Consider the following 21,222-nt stretch of genomic DNA (forward strand, 5'->3'; position numbering starts at 1 on the left):
CCTGACTCCCCTCTGGGCCTCCCACTCTAGGTAGACCCAGCCACAGTTCAGGAATTCCAGGCGGGATGCTTAGCATAAGTAAGTAATTGAGTTAAGGGAGATCTAAAGAAAGACTTCACGTTCACATTCATATGCTAAACTCAGTTAAAAATAGACTCAAGAAGGGCCTGACTTCACTTTTAATTTTAGCCTGGTGATGAACATGCCCTAAAGACAGAAAGTCACCAGGCATTTTCCTGAGTGCAATGATCTTCATATTTTTATAAAAAGGAAATGCAGCATGTTCTATTAATAAAAGTGCTGTAGCCTCAGTTAAATCTGGACAGTTCGTAAATCAGGGCTCCCTCTGGCTGAGCTTCCCTGGGCCAGCAGCTCACTCACACCCAAGCCCCCAGCAACTGGACAGGTCACATGCTGTGGGGGAAAGTGAGCTGGACACCCAGGGATCAAAGACCACAAGGTGTGACTCCTAAATGCCTCCCAGGTGACCACGTGATTCAACCAAGTGTATTTGCCAGGAACTCTTAAAAGGCTCACAAAAAGAACCACATTTGCCAAGATGGTCCCTTGTGTGCCATGAGATTGAGATTTAGTGACGAAAGGGGAGTATGTTTGCGTTGAGATAAATGAGGTAGAAGGGAAAGAAAACGTGGTGCTTCCTTCAGAAAGGACAAGCAATTTCACCTTTTCCTTCCACTCTCAAAGATTGCAAAGTTAAAGTTTGCCTCCTGCTATCCGGCTGGACTTTTCTACAGACCTACCTAAGAAGGATCCCCTCCAGCTGTCTTTGGCTATTAAGCCAGATGGGAAAATTAGCACCCTTAGAGCCCTGATCCTCCTCACTGAGGCTAAATGGTAATTCCAAACTTAAGTAAGGCTGCCCTAGGTCCTGGAGAAAATGCTGGAGAATGTGCTAGGTCCGGAGAAGCAAGACAGGGGCATCCAGACCATAAAGCATTCCAAATCACACTCCCCAACCCAGCTTCAGGATTCTTAGGATCTCGGTGAACTAATTATGCTACTGCTTTCTAATTTCTATGCTTCTAAATAAACACTTAAGAGCTTATGTGATCCTCCCCAAAACCAGATGCGGTTGGTTAAAGAAACCAAGGCACAGAACAGTTAAACTCACAGTTAGTAAGCGACAGGCCAAGCTACTTAAACCCAGGTCTCTCTAAATACAAAACGTGTTGGGGGGAGGGGGGAGGGGATGCACCAGGAAAGGCCCAACAAGGTCTAGCTGAGAGACATACGATCTTTCCATCCTCTCTTCTTTCAGTTGGGTAAGTTCCCTCCTTCCAAGGAAGACCAACTCTGATGTTCTGATTCTGAGTTGGTTCTTATTTTGCTTTTGTACCCATTTTCCCATGTTCATATTGTGGCTGCTTACTAAAACCTATACACCCTCGATCTCAACAATCCTACAATAGTCTCAGCCACGGAGAGACATAAAGTCTATAGTGTCAGATGTTAAGACCTTGCGCTTTGGGGCCAGACATGTGAATTGCCATCCTTGCCTTTCCAGTCTCTAGCTATGTGATTTCAAGAGCATACTCTACAGTCCAAAACTAAATTCGGGGACAGCTGAAATCAGGACTGGCCAACTGACTGAGCTGGTGGGTTGTTTGTTTGTTTGTTTGTTTGTTTTTTCTTTTACTAAGGACATGTTCTAACTATACGAAGGTAGAGGGAAGAGTATAACAAAACCTCATTTTCCTATCACCCAGCTTCAACAACACTAACTGTTGGTCAATCTTGTTTAGTCTCTACCTTACCCATTCTCACCCCCTACACTATTGTTTGGAAGCCAATCCCAGAGATATTATTTCATCTATAAATATTTTAGTATATAGCCCTGAACTATAACTTTATTTTTAACATAATCACCGTATCATTACCACAGCCATACTTACATACGTAACATACATACATACATAAACAAATAAATCATTCTTTAGTCTCAATATCTCATATGTTCAAGTGTCCTAAGTGATCTAATCGCGTTTCTTAATTTTTTGAGCTGGATCCAAATAAAGATTATAGATTAAAGATTACAGACTCAATTATAGACTGGATAAGTATATTTAATCTGTTTTAATCTACAGGGAACCCCTCTTGCGGTTTTTATCCTTGCAATTTACTTGTTGGGGGAAAAAAAAAACAGGTCTTGAGGCCTGAAGGATGTCCCACACTCACAACTGGTTGATTTTTATCTCCATCGTACTGTTTTGACATGTCTCTCTGTCCCCTGTATTTTCTATAAACGTGGCAGTTAGACCTTAAGCCTGGCACAGATAAATTCAGGTTTTAACCTTTGATAGTGCCTGTTACTTTCTACTGCATTACCTCAGTGGGTACATGATACCTGAAGCCTTTCTTTTTCTAATGTTAAAAATGATCGGGGCGGGGTGGCGCCTGAGTAGCTGAGTGGGTTAAGTGTCCGACTTTGGCTCAGGTCATGATCTCACAGCTCGTGCGTTCGAGCCCCGAGTCAGGCTCTGTGCTGAATGCTTGCTCAGAGCCTGGAGCCTGCTTCGGATTCTGCCTCTGCCCCTCCCCCGCTCACACTCTGTCTCACTCTGTCTTTCAAAAATAAAAATAAATGTAAAAAATAAAAAGATCAGTGGGTTTGAATGATCCACCCATTATAAAGTTTCCCATCAGCTTCACCTGATGTTTTAGCAGGAATTCACTATCCATGTTGTCTAAATGCATTATTCACTAGAGGATGCAAAATGATGATGTTCCAATTCTATAATTCCTTCTGTGTTTATTAGACAGTATTCTCCTATAAAAAAGGAATTTTCCTCATCAATGGTTTGGATACCCTAAGGCAATCAGTAAGAAAGGACTGATTCTTTCCCTTTCTTGACCAGTTTTCAGAATGAGTTGGTCCCCCAACCTAGTGAGGACCACTGAATTTTTCACTAGGGAGTTGACACACTGTAATCTATGTAATGTATGTCCATCCACTACCCTTACACCCTTTAATGCTCAAACTGCTCCATATTTGGGCACTGGGAAGCCATTCAACTTGGCTCTAGAGTCTTTCAGACAGGACACAAGCAGTCTTTGATAGCTTCTTTGCTTGCTATCACATCTCATACATTTCCTGTCCCAGACCTGGAATCAGCCATTTTTTCTGAGGATCAAAGTTCTCTTTAGTGGGAAGTTGTATTTAGAGGCCACAAATACACAGATGTCATGGATGCTTACTGCTACTAAGTTGGCCATTATTTCTAGGTTTTTCAGTGGACAAAGTTAGGAAATACTTTTTATTTGTTAAAGAGAAAATATATCAGGAATTCAAACTGACATTTCCAATGCAAATTTAAGATTACAGGATTTTTACTTAACATCTTTAATTATGAAACTGTTCTTTTTTAATATACTGAAAATACTGGCTTCTGATGATTTTAACATACATTTATTCAGAATAGCAATACCAATATAATTACTAACAATATTACTGAAAACAGTTTAAGATTTATCTGGAATTTGTTTTGAACTTACGATACATTCTACTAGAAGGGTGCCTGGGTGGCTCAGTTGGTTAAGCGTCCAACTTTGGCTCAGGTCATAATCTCACTGGTTTGTGGGTTTGAGCCCGACATCAGGCTCTGTGCTGACAGCTCAGAGCCTGGAGCCTGCTTCAGATTCTGTGTCTCCCTCTCTCTCTGTCCCTTCTCTGCTCATGCTATGTGTGTGTGTGTGTCTCTCTCTCAAAAATAAACATTAAAAAAAAAAACCACAGATACATTCCACTAGAGCTATATAATCAAATTACCGTGTTTTAAAGTTATGTGAAATAATTTTCTGTGTATTTTTTTAACATATTTTTTTCCTATTCTTCCTTTTCTTACACAAATGGTAGCAACTATTTGCTTTTTCTACACCCTGTTTTTTCCCTTGATATATCCCTGAGATTTCTTTATTTTTTAAATATTTATTTAGTTTTGGGACAGAGCAAGGGGGGGGAAGAGAGAGAGGGAGACAGAGAATCCAAATTAGGCTCTGCGTAGTCAGCACAGAGCCTGACACGGGGCTCAAACTCACAAAACATGTGATCATGACCTGAGCTGAAACCAAGAGTCGAATGCTTAACCAACTGAGCACCCAAGCGCCCCTCTGAGATTTCTTATACTGGCACACAGAGATAGTCCTCACTGTATGGGAGGATGCAGCTGAATGTATGCACTAATCCCCTGTTGCTGGATATGTGGTCGTCCTAGTCTTTGGGGGCCCTACTGCAAATGAGACCTAGCCCTTCCTGTTCTTCATCCAGCATCAAGATCCCACCAAACGCACAACTCGGGTCTCTGCCAAAGAGAGTCCAATGAGACCAGCCACTGTCGGAGCCGGCCTGTTGTACAAGTACTGAGTCACTGATGCCTGGGGCCAAGAGGAGCGGCCCAGTTCCACACCTTCTTTTACTTCCAAGAATGACATAGGACCAGAGGCTATGGTATTCTCACATCTTGCATTTTCATTACAGTTTCCTGCACCACCAAACCCAGATGCTAGAGTCGCATATAGCTCACAGCTTAGATGGGCTCAGAGAAGAAACAAATGCCACTATCTAAACAAACGCCACTGTACCTGTGTTTAAGCTTGATATTCTTATTAACAGTTCGTGCAGTCCTTCAAACAAATATTCACTGAGCTGCTTCCAGATGCCATGTATTGTCCTTAGGTTGGGTGGGGGTGGCGGGTGTAAATCACTGAATGAAACCCCTCTGCTCTGTGACACATGATGCGGGTGGGGTGGTAAAAGACACACAGACAATAAAAACATAGTAAGTGAGTATCTATTAAGAGAAAAAGTGCTATGGTTTAAAACAAAGCAAAGTACAGGGCACCTGGGTGGCTCAGTCGGTTGAGCATCCAACTTCAGTTCAGGTCATGATCGCCTGGTTTGTGAGTTCGAGCCCCATGTCGGGCTCTGTGCTGACAGCTCAGAGCCTGGAGCCTGCTTCAGATTCTGTGTCTCCCCCCTCTACCTACCCCTCCCATGCTCAGTTCTGTCTCTCTGTGTCTCTCAATAATAAATAAACATTTTTTAAAAATTTTTTATAAGTAAATAAATAAAACAAAGCAAGTAAGGGAGATTGGACAGGAAGATGCAGGATGCAATTTTAGTAGGGCGGCCAGAGTAGGCCTCATCGAGAAATCATGGGCAATAAGTTATGCTCTGGGCAACTCCTTTTCTTTTTTTTAATTAGTCAAAAAAGCTTCATTTGTTTATTTAGCTTTTTGACTCTGTGATTGTGCCTTCAACACTCTCACAACGATTTTCTGCTCCTCAATAAGGAAAGCACGCTTGATCCTGTCACGGACACACTTAGCGCACATGGAACCACCACGGCCCTACTGACGTGTGTTTTTCATCTCATAAGAACCTTAGGCCTCACGGCACGAACTCCTTGGAGCTGGCCTGGGCACACACCACATGTGGACGGATGCTTTCCCAACCTCCTCGGAAAGGCAAACAATTCTATTACCAGGGGTTTGGGGCAGCCTAGTTTTGTCCAAGGCTGTATTGTAGGACAGCTTGCGACAGTATGTCAGACACCGGAGCGTTCTGGAAGCCTCCTGACACCATCCCAGGAAGAGGAAAAAGAAAGTGTTTGTGAGTTCAAAGGCCAAATGGGCAACTCCTTTTTGCAGCTGCCACTGGTCAACTGCCCAGTTATCATTGAGACCATTAAACTGTCATTATCACAAATGTCAAGATAATGATAAACTATCTTGGTGTCACAGTTGTCTTCAGCTGTGTTGTTTTAACAACTGCTTGAAATAAACATAGAGTTTGCTTGGGACTTTAAGATTAAAAAAAAATCAAGATTTTTGTGATCCAGAAATTTCTGTTGTTGAAAGCTTTGATGCAACAGGATTCAAGGGGTATTCTAAGTAGTTATTTCTACCCTTTCTCCTATTTGGATCGAAGATTAAGAAATTCTGCCTGGAAACGGTCTGGACCTTGAAAGGCGTAATCAGGTTCCCAGCTGGAGAGGAAGCCTGGTCCCATTATGATGCACGTGTATTCAGCACTTTATTCTCCTCAAAGCGTGTTCCCATGTCATCTCCCTGATGGTTATAACAAATCTCACATCCGATAACAAGCCTACACCCTGACCCCCTTTAACAAATGTGGGACCTAAGAGACTCAGCACCCTATCTCTGCTAACACAGTGGCTTGAAGGTACAGCCAGACCAGAGCTTGGGTTGCTTCTACTTCCTGCGTCTGTGCCCCCTTATGCCACTTCTCCAAACACAAAGGCAGGCTCTTTGTGTCCCTCTCGCCTTTTCAGACAGTTGGGCAAAATAACACATAAGCTGGAGAAAACCAAAGTTTGCTCCCATATCAGTTCTCACCCATGAGACCCTCCAGAGTGGGTTTTTCATCACAAAGTCCATTAGATCTATACTTAGGTTGCTGTCAACTTGCTTCTTCTGTCATATGCAACAAACTATGTGCCAGGGTCCCTGCCAGATGCTAAGGGTACTGAGATGGAAGACACTGGCCCCAACCTCAAGGACTTTTGGGGTCTTTAGGGATAGACCAACAAGAGGTAAACCTGGGGGAAAAGCTACAGCAGGGGCCACAAGGCCTCACAGGAGAAGCACCCAGCCCATGTGCTTGTGTGGAGTCAGGGACGGTTCCCTAGAAGACATGAGGTCTAAGCAGAATCCATAAACAGGAAAGGAATGTTTGAGTTGAGGAGAAAAGATGGTGGAGGAAGAGAGACCAGGAGGCCACTAGGCCCAGACGTGGACAACTAAGTAGGGGCTGTTCCAGAAAGAGCTTCTAAGCAGTCTGAATCTCAGCCTACAGGCAACAACAAGATGCTACCGCAGGCCTTTGAGCAAACAGACAAGATTAAGGCTGAACTGGTGTGGAGAAGAGAAAGATCTGAGGACACTCCCAGCAGCTGGGAGGCATGAATGAAGGCAGTGGCAGTCAGCTTAGAGACGGGAAAGATTCACCAGAGAGGAAGGAGGACATACACGTACAAGTTGGAATGGGACTGAAGGCCTGGCTCTGAGCCAGGGTTCTCCAATCACTGGTTAGGGAACCCCCAACTACTGGTCATTACCTACCTGCTTCGTGAGCTTGCTGGGATTAAATGGGACACGCCAGGAGGGAAAAGGTACCCTGTGAACCCCACAGCAGGAATATGGTGTCATTCACTCAACCCTGGCACTGTTCCATCTGTAGACACCTCATCACTAGGAGACTTAAAATTACTCTCACAAGCATGTAAGTTTCCTCTGCTCACTTAATTTCTCTAATGGCTGAATGGCCTTTGGTGACTTGGTCTTTCTTCTGGACCTGGTTTTCTCTTCCATAAAACAAGGGAATTGAATTAGATGATCTCTAGGTCCCTCCTAGCTTGAAGTTCTGCAGTTTTGTCATGTTATACATCTTGGGTCCCAGTTTCCATGGTAATAATTATTTCTCAAATGAAAAATGACTGGGGGAAGATTCATCAATAGAAGAAAAAAAGAAAAGAAACTAAGCTGATGAGTGACTGACCCTGAAAACTAAGATGGAAAAGTGCGTGTTCTTTTTTGTTTGTTTTTGAGAGAGAGAGTACATGTGGGGGAGGGGCAGAGAGAGGTGACAGAGAATCCAAGAATCCTAAGCAGGCTCCACACTGACAGCACAGAGCCCCATGTGGGGCTCAAACTCACCAAGTATGAGATCATGACCTGAGCTAAAGTCAGACACTTAACCAATTAAGCCACCCAGATGCCCCTAAAGTGCATGTTCTTTGAATGTCTTGAAGGGTTGGGGCACCTGAGTGGCTCAGGTTTGTGAGTTCAAGCTCCACTTCAGGCCCTGTGCTGACAGTGTGGAGTCTGCTTGGGATCCTCTCTCCCTCTCTCTCTGTCCCTCCCTTGCTCATGCTTTCTTTCTCTCTGTCTCAAAATAAATAAATTTACCAAATATATATATAAATATCTTGTAGGGTGATATTTAACATGCTTTGTTCAAAGACCCAATAATAAAAATTCAAAGGTGTTGTCACCCAAAAATGTATAGTATCTGTGTTCCTAAAAGGTTAAATTATCCTTGACCAAATATTTACCCAAGAAAACTAAAAGATGTGTCCACATAAATACTTGTAAAGGTATGTTCATACCAGCTTTATTTGTAAGAACCAAAACCTGGAAACAACCTAAATATACATCAACAGGTGAACAGACAAACAATTTATGGCATATCCATAAACTGGAATACTACTCGACAATAAAAAGGACCAAACTTTTGATATGTACAAAACAAAAACAGAAAAAAAGAATGAACCTGAAAATTGTATGCTGATAGAAACCAAACAGAGTGGGAGAAAATATATTTGCAAATCACATATCTGACAAAGGTCTAGTAACCAGAATTTATGAAGGACCCTCACAATTTCACACAAAAAAAGATAAACAATTAAATTTTTAAGTGGACAAAGGATTTGAATAGACATTTCTCTAAAGGAGATGTACAAATGGTTTTGTTGCACAAGACAAGATGTTCAACATCATTAGTCATTAGGGAAATACAAACAAAAATCACAATGAGATACCACTTTATAACCACTAGGATGGCCATAATTTAAAAAAAAAAAAAAAAGGAAAATAACAAGTGTTGGCAAGGTTGTGGAGAAATCAGAATACTCATTCATTGCTGGTGGGACTATAAAATGGTGCAGTCACTTTGGGAAATACTTTGGACGGTCCTCAATAAATTAAATACAGAATTACCATATGACTCAGCAATTCCACTCCCAGATATATACCCAAAAGAATTAAAAACCAATGTCCAAGCAAAAACCTGTAGGGAAATGTTCACAGCAGCACCATTCACAATAGTCAAAAGGTAGAAAAAAAACCAAATCTACCAACCAGTGTATGGATAAAAAGTTGTTTCTCCATACAATGGAATATTATAAAAAGGAATACAGTACTAATATAGGCTATAAGATGGGTTAACCTTAAAAACATTATATTTTTAAGTGAAAAAAGCCTGATTCAAAAGGCCACATACAGCATGGTTCCATTTATCTGAAATGTCCAGAAAAGGCAAATCCATAGTGACAGAAAATAGATTCGTGGTTGTGGGGAGCCTGGGGGGGGCGGGGACGGAGTGGGGAATAACTGCTTAGTGCAGACAGGGTTTCCTTTTGGGGCAATGAAAATGGTCTAGGGCTAGACAGTGATAATAGTTGCAGAACCTTCTGAAAGTACCAAACACTACTGAATTACACCTTAAAACAGCCACAAGGGGGCTGCCTGGCTGGATCCACCGGGAGAGCATACGACTCTTGATCTCAGGCTTGTTGAGTTTGAGCCCCACGTTGGGCACAGAGATTAATTTTAAAAAAGAAAAATAAATTGGGGTGCCTAGGTGGATCGTCGGTTAGGCAGCAGGCTCTTGGTTTCGGCTCATGTGATGATCTCACGGGTTTGTGGGCTTGAACCCAGCATAGGGCTCTGCGCTGGCAGCATGGAGCCTGCTTGGGATTCTCTGTCTGCCTCTCTCTCTCTGCCCCTCCCCCTCCCTCTCTCTCCCTTCCTCCCTCTCTCTCAGTAAATAAATGAACTCTTAAAAATAAATAAATAAATAAAATAGGGGAGCCTGGGTGGCTCAGTCGGTTAAGCGTCTGACTCTTGGTTTGGATTCCGGTCATGATCTTGGCGGTTTGTGAGTTTGAGCCGCACATCGGGCTCTGTGCTGACAGTGCAGAGCCTGCTTGGAATTCTCTCTCTCTGCTCCTACCCTGCCTGCTCTCTATCAAAATAAATAAATAAACTTTAAAATAATAAAAATAAATTTAAAATTTTATTAATTTATTTTTATACAGTAAATATAAACAGTAAATGTTATGTGTATTTTGTCACAATTAAAAAATGTTTTTCCCCAAAAAATCATTATATTGAGTAAAAGAAACCAGGCTAACAACAACAAAAACCATGATTCCACTTGTATAAAATTCTAGAAAATGCAAAAACTCAGGTACTGTGATGGAAAGCAGATGGGTAGCTGCCTGAGAGGGGAGAGGGTTAAGAGAAAGAGCAAAAGATAAATTATACAAGGCATGAAGAAACTTTCAGGGGTAATAAAAATGTTTATTGCCTTGATTATGTGATCGATGCTTTAAACATGTACAGCTTAGTGTACTTCAATTATACCTCTGTAAGATGAGCCAAAAGATTTTAAAAATCATCACTTGCTAAATAGACTTACTAAATTTTTATTTGAAATACACTGAGGAACTCACTGTTTAAAGGATCTTTATTGTCATGGGTCAAAAGCAAACAATCCTTTCCTGATTTACTGACTCTATTAAAGTCTAGTTTTTATATACAACAGAGTCTTAAAGTGAAAGCACACTTGTAACAAAGTTGGCTAAGACCATTCACGAAGTGTGTCTGGTGCAGACTAAGCGAGCTTGATGTTGCCACGTTTCAGGTCAGGAATTCTTCTTGCTATTAATAGGAGCCTACGATACTTTAATCATTGCTGAATCCCGGTTTTCTGAATTGGTTTAAAAATGGTGTGGTAGAACTTGGCAGACAGTCTCTTTGCAAATCAAACTATCGTATTTGTTATGATTTTAGCACATGCTGAGAGGATTATAAGTGTTTATATACTCTCTGTGAGCATCAAATTCAGGTCTTGCCTAACATGCGTAACAAGCAGAGTAAGACAGCAAATCAAATCCCAGAGTCAGACTGACTCGTGGAATTTAAATTGGGATATGGATTTCACTTTAAACCAAAAGGCACACTCAAAGCTACAAGTAGAAAGAAAGGAAAAAAGAAACAGGAAAAAAATGTTTTTAACTGGAATGTTCAGTTATTCTCAAATTCAATTCAACCTACTTTCAGATGTATTTCAGCATTTTTTATATAATATTTTCTTTGTAAATGATGAGTTTTCTATAAATTATTTTGAGGACACAGATATTTACATAGAGATGATATGATCACGTTAATTTATAAAACATTTTCTCATCCCAGCCTCACATTACTAGTTCTTACATAAATATTATTTTTTTAGCTTTGTTGAGTCCTTGTAAGTTTGTGACATGATTTCTTCATTTTTTTAATGTTTATTTTTAAAAGAGAGAGACAAAGCATGAGGTGGGAAGGGACACAGAGAGAGAGGGAGACACAGAATCTGAAGCAGGCTCCAGGCTCCGAGCTGTCAGCACAGGGCCCCACGCGGGGCTCAACCTCGTGAACCACAAGATCATCACCTGAGCCAAGTGGAGCGCTCAATGGACTGTGCCACCCAGGCATTCCTGAGTTCCTCATTTCCGTAAAGAAAATGACAGCACTTACCTCACAAGATTATGGGCGGATGTAATGATTAAATGGATGTAGCATACATGAGGTGCTTAGAACAGTTGGTAGCACACAGGAAGCATCCAATGAATGTCAGTTGTTACTCACTTTATTATCGTTCCCTTTTATAGATGAGAACACTGAGGCTCAGGGTGAGTGGTGGCAAAACTCAATCTAGAACATGGAGCAGGCTTGCTCTTGATGCTTTTCACTACTCCACACCACATTCCCCACCCATACATATTTTGTGCATGAAAAGAAGAGTACCAATCGGGAAGAGGCAAAAATAGCTATGTAATTTAAATCTAAAAAGCATGCACAAACTGGGAGTCACAGACCAGCTCCAGGACTCACCCAGTTTAGGCTCCAGGGCAAGTCATCAGTCATTTTTAAAGTCAGCTTCATATAGTGATTTTGAGAAGGAAGATAAAAGGTTTCTGTAAAGGGCTGACTTAGCTTCAAGAGGATGCCGAAATCGTCGGGTGAACTAGCAGAAATTACATTAGCATCCATTCATGCCATTAGCACGAAGAGGGATTTATATTCTCTCTGTAGGAGCATTAAAAAGCACTGCAGCCCATGACAAAAATGCCTGCTTTGGAGGTTAAGTGGGAAGCGAATGGCCCATCAGTTAAGTCAGGATGAGAAAAACTCTGTCGCGAGAGAATACCTAGGGGCCTGTGCAATGCACACAGATTTGCAAGGCCTACTGATTTGAACCATGTATCCAAACTAATCAATTCTAAAGTGATACTTATTTATCATTAAAGTTCCACTTGAAGGGGCTTTTAAAAAATATGGTGAAATTAAAAGAGAAAAACCACAGGGGCACCTGGCTGGCTCAGTCAGTAGATTATGCGACTCTTGATCTTGAGGTTATGACTTCAAGTCCCACGTTGGACAAAAAGCTTACTTTAAAAAATATATATATATTTTTAAAAAAGATAAAACCACGAGGTGAAAGTTTGTTGGGAAACAGGATATTTAGAGGGTCTCACAGTATCACTCTCACAGGCAACTTACTAATCACAAAGAGAAAAAATGTCCTGTTACGATGGAGAGATCTGGCAGTGACGACGTTAACCAACAGATCAAACTCAGTGGAACGCAAGGCACCCACTGCAGATCCTCGCCCAAATGCTTACCCTGAATTTGGCCATGAAGAAATGATACACTTGCCCAGATCGTGGCTCATTCTACAAGACAACTTAGCCTGGCATCTTCGGTGATGAAGAACAGAAAAAGGTGGGTTGCCAAATTAAAAGATACAACAGAGGGGTGCCTGGGCAGCTCAGTAGGTTAAGGATCCAACTTCGACTTCAGCTCAGGTCATGATCTCACGGTTTATGTGTTCGAGCCCCACATCGGGCTCTGTGCTGACAGCTAGCTCAGAGCCTGGAGCCTGTTTCAGATTCTGTGTCTCCCTCTCTCTCTGACCCTCCACTGCTCTCTCTCTCTCTCTCTCTCTCTCAGAAATAAATTTTAAAAAATGTTTAAAAATAATAATAAAATAAAATTAAATAAATAAAAGAGACATCATAAACAAATGCACTTGTGAATCTGAGCCAGGGGATTTTTAAAAAGAGCTATAGGAAACATTTTTCTGAAAGTAGAAACAGTTAAAAACGTACTGTTCATTAGAGAAAATTATTTAAGACTAATTCCCTTCGTTATGGTAACAGAACTATAGTTATGCAACTTACTTTCAAATACTTCAAGGACAGAAAAAAAATGTGATGCCTGGCTCATCTGGCAGNAGGTAACATACCTAAGGATGCTTCCCAAGTCCCTTTAGGGGATCTGAGCAGACTAGAGCCAATAGATCAATGGCTAGTTTATGAATGTTCTTCATTTCTCTCTTCTCTATCTCCTGGCACACAAAAGGGGAGCCTAGCAGAAAATGCAATACACAGAGAGATGTGGATTCCTACGCCAACCTGACCACTGCCCTTGCAGCGTGACCTTGAATAATTCACTTGCCTTCTCTGAAAAGGCTCACTTGCCTTATCTAGAAAAACAGGACCGCTGGGCTAAAGCAGCTCTTGGATGCGTTCCACGGGCAGTTCAGTCTTACAGACGGTGCAATACCAATATGAAATGTCTATTCCTGATTTTGTTTTTAAAAAATAGAAAGGTTTTTTTTTCTGACAATAAAATTGATGCTCACCAGAAAAAGGTAGAAAGTATTTTTTAAAAAATACTAATACTGAATCACCTAGAGTTAGAATTACTGTTAGCATCTTTATATTTGTTTAATGTTTCTCTGGACTTTTAGGCACCTGTACACACATTCACATATATATATTTTTTTTAATGTGACGTCCCTTGTAACTTGCTGTTTGTAATTTTTGGTTTAGTTAACAATACTATATTCCCTATGACATTCCATCTGATTATATTCCATATGAATAAATTGACGACACCATTATTATTGTCGTTGCTGAATGGTACATGATGTACAAGCAATGGTTTATTTCCTACCTGGAAAACATGTAGCTGGTTTCTAATTTTTTGTTCTTCTAAACAATGCTGCAGTAACTACCCCGTGTTCATCCTCATTATGCATATAACGTAAAGTCTATAAATCAAGATTTAATCACACAACTCATTCCCCTTTTATGCGGAAGGTTAAAAACTATCTTTTTCAAATGTCAAACAAAGGCTCTCTATAACTGCAGTCTATCGATGACGCTGCTGGTCCTGAGGACACAGGGCCCCAAGGAGACCCAGTCCTTGGGAGGCTCTGGAAACATTTGGCCTCTTCAAGGAGGCCACTCAGAAACCTGAGGCTCTGCTTCTGTACAGCCACGATCTGTTCGTGAAGTGTTTTTCAGGCCGCGAGGTCCTGGTGACTCTCTGGGCCCCACGCAGCCGTCGGCCTACGCCACACGGTTCCGGACTCCAAGTCCAGCCCAGCCTCGCTCCAGAGACTAAAGCGCAGGTCCTGTTTACATTTTGTGCCTCTGAAAACAATGCCGTCACCAAACACACTCCCACCTACCCGTGTTGAATACAATCCAATTTAGACCAAAGTATATTGCCTCCTGCATTGAAAACAGCACTCTTTGCAAATTCAAGTATTCACTCCAACACTCCCAAATAATTAACATTCCAGAATAATTTCTATTTTTAAAAAATTTCTGGTGATCAGAAAAGAGTATAAAACGTGTGCCTGGTCACTGCCATTTCTACTTTTCTGACTTAAAATTATAACACTGATCTAAATATGCTTTGCAAATGTTGGAGGAAATATTTGATTTCTTTTTGTAATTATTGTTGTTTCCATGTGTGAGTGATCTCACAAACATGTACCTATGCCCATGGTTAAAATGTAACTGATATGGGATATATTCTGTATCAGATGTATCTTGAGAGAAAGCATTTTATACTTCCTCTTTATACTTTATACTTTATACTTTATCACTCAAGGATATTCCTGGAGATTCACATAATTTTTTTCTTGAAAGGAATTTTTTTTTTTCGTGAAAGAAACTGCCATTGATCGTTTCCAGCCCCTGGAGAGGCTGGATTAAGAAGGCTAATTGGCTTGTCCAGGTCACTCGTTCCCAGTCCAGGGTTTTCTTTTCCTCTTGGGTCCTCTTTGTCAGAAAGCCAATAATTAATTTAGATCAAAGATGTGCATTTTACACTCTCCAACACCAGGCAGAGCCTAGATGATTTTAGTCATTAATGCATTCAAAGTAAACTAAAAGAAGTAACTGAATGAAATTAAAACCTATTTAAAATACTGTACAGATGACTTGTCTACTCCTTTAGCATGATGAGGCAACAGGTCAGGTTTAAAGGTGGGTCTGATAAGAGCCAAAAACATATTTGGAGGACAATCTATAGACAAGTTTCAAATTTTGAGAAGTATTTAAGATGTCCAGACAGCCGTAAGTGAAGGTTTCCAAGTTTGGGCCAGAGGGGGAGGTGGTCACTGAGAACTGATGGGTCATTCCAGGGAAAAGCAGGAAACATAGAAAGGCAGCAGCACATGGCCCGGGTGCAACCTTAAAGCAAATACCCACATTAAAGAAGGGAAAAGTGGCGTGAAAACTATCTTCATGGGGTGACCACCACCCCTGAACACATGCATGACCCCTAGCCTTTTGCTTCTGAACACATGGAAATATTTAGTCACCATACCAAACTGCACGCTATTAACACATCCCCATGCAAGTTGTTTAACGGCTCCTTTTGCTCATAAAGTACGTTCACATCAATAGGTACCATCTCCCTGACGAATGTGCTGTCAGCAAGTTGGAAAAGTTGCCTTGTAAACCATCAGGGGACTTATTTATAAAATCCAACAGAAACTGGAGAAAAGAGGGAGATCACTTAATTTCGCTCTAACTTCTGCTACTGTAAAGACTTTATCCTGTTAAGTAGGCATGTGTGTCATATGCAAAATACATAAACAAAATATTGAGGGGGGGGAGACTTCCCTTCCACCTCCTCTTCAAACTGGCAGTGACAACTTGTACTGAAACTTGCTGTCTATAAATGGTGAAGACTGAAACCTTAGTTGGGTGGAATTTAAAGTGAACACCCACTGAGCCAGGCAAATTATCAGCCTACCACCAACACCCCTGTTGGTGGTGTTAGAAACCAAATTCACAGTCCTAATTCAAAAATGTGCCTTTTTAATTAAAGTCAGGCTTTCCCAGTCTTCTCACCGGTGGGAACAAGTAATATTAGGTTTCCAATATATCACACACACAGGCAAGATTCAGGCAGGTTCATTAACCAGAAAGGGAACTGTCATGTGCTCCTTTCTACAAACCACCAGTTACCATCTTTGCCCTGATTCTAGAATACAGATCACTTTACTACTTTCTGCAAAACTTTTCAATGCGTTATTCTAAACACAGCTACCAGTCACTCACACCAGCTGTGGACCCACAGCAACTCTCCCTGTTAAAATATACAAGATCGTATCAGTTAGACCATCCTAAACAAGATAATTACTGTGGCGGGAAATAAAAATCAGATTAAGTGGGATTTTCTGACACAGGAGACCCTTTCAAGCTTTTGTCTGGCAGAGGGATCAGGGTGGAGGAAGGGAGAGGGGTGCCTACATCCCAATTTCTCTCTGCAGTTTTAACTCCACTATCTCAAGCTTCTTCCATTCTCACTTTCGGTGTTCATTTCAGTCCATTTTAATTCTATTCCTTGGTTAGACCCCCATTCCTAACATTTTTTTAGAGTCTTGTTTATCAGTGCTATGAATTGTGAGCTGTATCAGTTTGTTTACTTAAGGATTAGCTGTTAGGGGCAGGGAGAAATATTAGTTTAACTGGAGTCAAAGAACCTGCAGCCACAAGAAAAATAAATCAGAGAAAGACAGAGAAACTGGAAAATGGGGGATCATTTCACTGTGAGTCCTGGTGGGGTTTTTCCCGGCGACTGTAAGGACAGGCAAAAAGATCTTAACAGATCAGATCTTAACACACTCCAACCAACAGATTTGGGCTTTTTAAAATTATTAATTTTATCAACTGCTAAGAAGGTAGCAAGAGAATTAAGTGGATAGAAGAATAAAATGCGGGATAATTTTTTTTCTTTATCCCCCCCCCCACACACACACACAGCACTGGCATTAGCTCTGTGTACACCATATGTATAGTCACTTACCATGACTAATGGGAATAATGTACTACATTTCATAATACTGAGCTCTTTGGCAATTTGGGAGAAAAAAACTCATAACTAGATGACTATACTTCCTCTCTAAAACTACAGATCACAACAAACCCTAAAGAAAAAATAATTTAAGAAAAAAGAAATACCTTTCTAGAGATGCAAAGAAACTTTTCAGAATGCTAAGAACCCTCCCTCTCTCCTTCCCTGTTTTGAGTAAACACTTAATCCTCTCAGATATTTTCTGCTGAATGCTTGTCCTACGTGCAGCATAAGATTGTGTTCAAAATTTTCAAAATTCCTTCTACAAGTGTATCCTTGTTTTCTCTAAAAATGGACTCAAACTGATGTTAGAAACTGGCACAGATGTTAGAAATTCCACCCTCTTTCCAGAAAAGGACCAAGTGTAAGTGTGAGGTAATGTCCGTTTTGGGCAAATTCTTATTTCCTCCCCGATCCTGGATGTAATTGTCAGCATGCCCATCAAAGTGACTGGACATCACACACAACTTGCCGACACGCTCCTCCCTAAGAGTTACCTGGAGATCCTTCCAAATGCAAAATGTCTGTAAAATTCTCTGCAAATAGAATAACGACTTATAACATTTCCTGTACTGAATCAGGGGCACCTTTCCTCTGAAAACAGTCAGCCAGGGTCCTAACACTATGCAGAAGACTATATAAACTTTAGAAACCAAAGCTGGATTTATGCATGTAGGGAACACTAGTTATCAAATGCTAAACCAAAACCTTTTCTATTTTTATAATTGATTTTTAGTCATCGCTTATCAAAATAATCTGGAAAAGAAAGAAAATAACTCATCTGTACTCAAATGTACAAACTGATATCATGCATTAAAAAGTAAGTAATATTTTGCTGCAAGTCAAGTAATTTAGGAAAACTGTATGTGTTCACCTCACAGAAGGTGTGTGTGCTTCTTTGGTTAATTTTCGCCATGATTAGTGACACGGTATAGTTGCATCTGACAATGGACTTCAATATTTCACACAGAATTCACAGACCCTGTTTCCACTGGGAAGAAGGTTTTCAAATTTGCAACCTAAACTTTAACTTCCGTTGTTCACCCAGGTTAATAAATAACTTCTTGTAAATCAAGAATGAGGTTTGATTTGAAAGCACAAAATTAACACATAAAACACTTTTGGAAATAAAATGTTGTGAATGATTAAGGAGATAAGTCCTTGTAAAACCTTCACCAACACACAGCAGTCAATGTTGTCTTCTCCTAATATGGAGAATATACATATCTTAAGTCGTCAAATTATTCTGACTTCCTAAACTCATCCTAAATCGTCTAAATTGTTATCTATATTTTTTATTTATAAAGCCCCAATGGTTTAATATAATGTTTCTTTACATTTTATGCAATACTGTCTCTGCATTGGCCAACTTTGAGAATGCAAGTTTAAAACAAAGATCTTACGAGATACTAGTTGTATGTCTAAACATGGATGATGATGTTTACAGGTGATGCCAATATGGGCCAGGAGTCAGGGGTTAATATGAGCAGAAAGGTCATGGGCAATCCTTGACTGAAGCTAAGAATGCAGTAATAAGAAAACTAAATACACCTGACTAGAACAAAAGCACGCTACAGAAATTAACTTTCATTGCAATCGTCCTGAGTACCGAGTCCCGCTTCCATAAAACAAGTATCAAAATCAGTCTCATTATTCAACGTCACACCTCATGTCTTCAGCTACTTATAGAAACAACATTTCTCTTAAGACCAAATATGACACACATGAATACGAACAGGCTTTTATTATGATCATGACTATTAGTTTACCAAAGTCCTTGACTTTATCCAAAACGCAAGCTGATATAAATGAAAATCACCAAACACAGACATTAGAAGTAAAAAAAAAAAAAAATTATTGTAATCCTTACACGCTATGCACACAAATAACATTGCTATGATCTTCATCATTATGAAAGAGCTCAAAACTTCTCCTCTTTCAAATTACATAATGACCCCACTAGAATACCTAGAATAAACAAAGGTTCCCCAATAAAATGTATTTAATAGGCCATCCACTAGAAGAAGTTCATCCGAAGCTCTAGCTCACAAAATTTTCAGTCAAGACGTGGGCAACCGCTTTTGCGGAGGAGGGCAATCTCCCCACTGCGTTTTCTCAAAGATGGCTGATGCAAACGGCCCCTCATAACTACATAAAAATGGTTGCTCAGATTAAATTATGCAAATGTAGTTTCAAAATAACCTGCTCAAGTTTCAGCGCATTAAAGATGGACCTGCAAAGCATTTGCCATGTTATGCCTGGTTCCAGCGCAATTTCAGTGGGTTCTGAGGGGAGCAAACCTCAAATCATCCTTATTAAAAAAGTTTTTGAAACCTAAGCACATAAACATCCATTCCCATGGGCACAATCACCAGCCTTGAACCTGGCCCCTTGAACACTAATCTGTCACCAAAGCAAAACAAGGCAGGGCCATTAGGCTCTTCTTGAAGTTCCCATCCTGGACTGTTAGCAGAAGGAGGTCACCTTTGAAAAGTTCTTATCTCTTACAGTAACATATTTCAGAGATAGAATTTTCCAGGGTAAATCAGACACCGATCTACAAAGATATTTCTGTGAACATAAAATTCCTAGTTTTTTGTCCTATTTAAGTGATAGGAAAACACGCGGTGATTACAATACCAAAGCAAACTCAATAAATCTAATGTGTAGCCTAATCTCAAGCCACAAGACATTTCTGGTAATAAGCACATTAGATGTTTTCCAATTAATAACTGGTCAATTAGTTATTTTTTTTTTTTTTAGTAAACGAACTTTTGCTTTAAACATCTCTTTCTCTGTTGGTTTATATTTATAGTAAGAACTAAAGATAAATTGTAAGTAATGATGTACGTAAACTGTCAATCACATTTAGTTAAATCCTAGCTGAAATAATTTGCAGAATAGGAACAAAAATAGTGTAACTCATTTTCATGTTCAAGTAGTTACCATCTTGTTAGTAGTTGAAAGTCAGATAAAATCGAATTAAAGCAAAAAGTTGTCACGAATGGAACTTTAGGATTCCACCAGGCAGAAAAGAGGAACCATTTTGTTCTGAAATATGAGACCAGCGTCTTCTGCTGTCAAACTTGAATTTTCACTATTCTTCCTAAAGTCAATCTTTCAAACAATAATTAAAATGCCATTTACTTCCCCTTGCGCTCCATCGCTGGTTATTTCTCTCACTGCATTTTCATAGGTTTGTGTAACTCAAAGCATCAACACAGCAGCGCCCGCTCTGTCCCACAAGGTTGACTTCTCTGTACGTGGGAGCCTCCCTCCCGAATCGTCAGATCGTCAGTTTCACTCATCACTCCGACTCCTCTACATTTTTTAAACCCGTCTTGACTTCAGGACAAGCTGAGGAAAGCCTCCAGGAGGATAAAGATCCTTCAAACAAACCAACATTCTAGGCCTTCAACTGTCCAACAAAATCTCGAAAGAACTAATAAAATCTCCGCGTTCTGCTGCTGCGCCCCCAAAGGCTGGGCTGAACAGACCTTCTCTGAGCCCGGGGGCCACCCCAACCTACTCACCAGTTGCAAGATTCGCACAGCACCCGAATCGCAAGATGGTAACATCCATGCAAAACGGTGGCGTGGCTACGCGCTCTTCTCAAGGGCCTTCTTGAAAAGCGTCAACACTTCTTTCAGGGCAAAACAAAACGTGTTGTTTACAAACCCTCACCATCCTTTCCACCCAGTGCCACCGCGGACTACTCCAGGGGCACCATGATGGGCGGCTGCTCGGTGGCGGCATTTTCCTTACACACCCTCCCCGGCGCGCACACGCTCACGCACGGCTCCCCGCACACTCCAGCGGCCTCTTGGGACCACAGGGATGAACTAGAGTCTCTGGGCCATTTCCCCCCAACTTGAGCTATTTTCGTTCAAAACATCCAGGAACGCCCCTGAATATAAAAAAAAGGATAAGGAAAAACAAACCTATTTCCCCCCAGATACCTGGCTTCCCTATCCCCAACCTCAGGAACAGCCGGAATGACCCCGACTCTGCGCAGAGAGAGGACACGGAAACTTCAAGCGCAAGGCGGCCGCGCGGAGTTCAGCGGCGACGAGGGAGATGCAGCCACAGCGCGCCCGGGTCCCCGCTCCCCTTCCCTCCTCTTACTTTTGGATGATCTGCGGCAGGCCGGCCGGGGGCGGCGGCGGCGGCGGCGGCGGCGGCCGCCCTCGCGGG

General features: G+C 41.1%; 1 protein-coding gene and 1 pseudogene across 1 annotated transcript in view; both read right to left on the minus strand.

Annotated features, from left to right (window-relative positions):
* RBM20 (RNA binding motif protein 20) overlaps positions 1-21,216 on the minus strand; it is a 193,188-nt gene extending 171,972 nt beyond the window's left edge. Inside the window, exon 1 of the mRNA XM_077762425.1 lies at positions 21,154-21,216. The gene's annotated coding sequence lies outside the window, so the exon portion shown is untranslated. The remainder of the gene's footprint in view (positions 1-21,153) is intronic.
* Positions 5,242-6,417, minus strand: LOC144230232 (large ribosomal subunit protein eL34 pseudogene; annotated as a pseudogene).
* Positions 21,217-21,222: the final 6 nt, after the last annotated feature.

The sequence above is a fragment of the Crocuta crocuta genome, unplaced genomic scaffold, assembly GCF_008692635.1.
Source record: "Crocuta crocuta isolate KB4526 unplaced genomic scaffold, BGI_CrCroc_1.0 scaffold328, whole genome shotgun sequence".
Classification (NCBI taxonomy): Eukaryota; Metazoa; Chordata; class Mammalia; order Carnivora; family Hyaenidae; genus Crocuta; species Crocuta crocuta.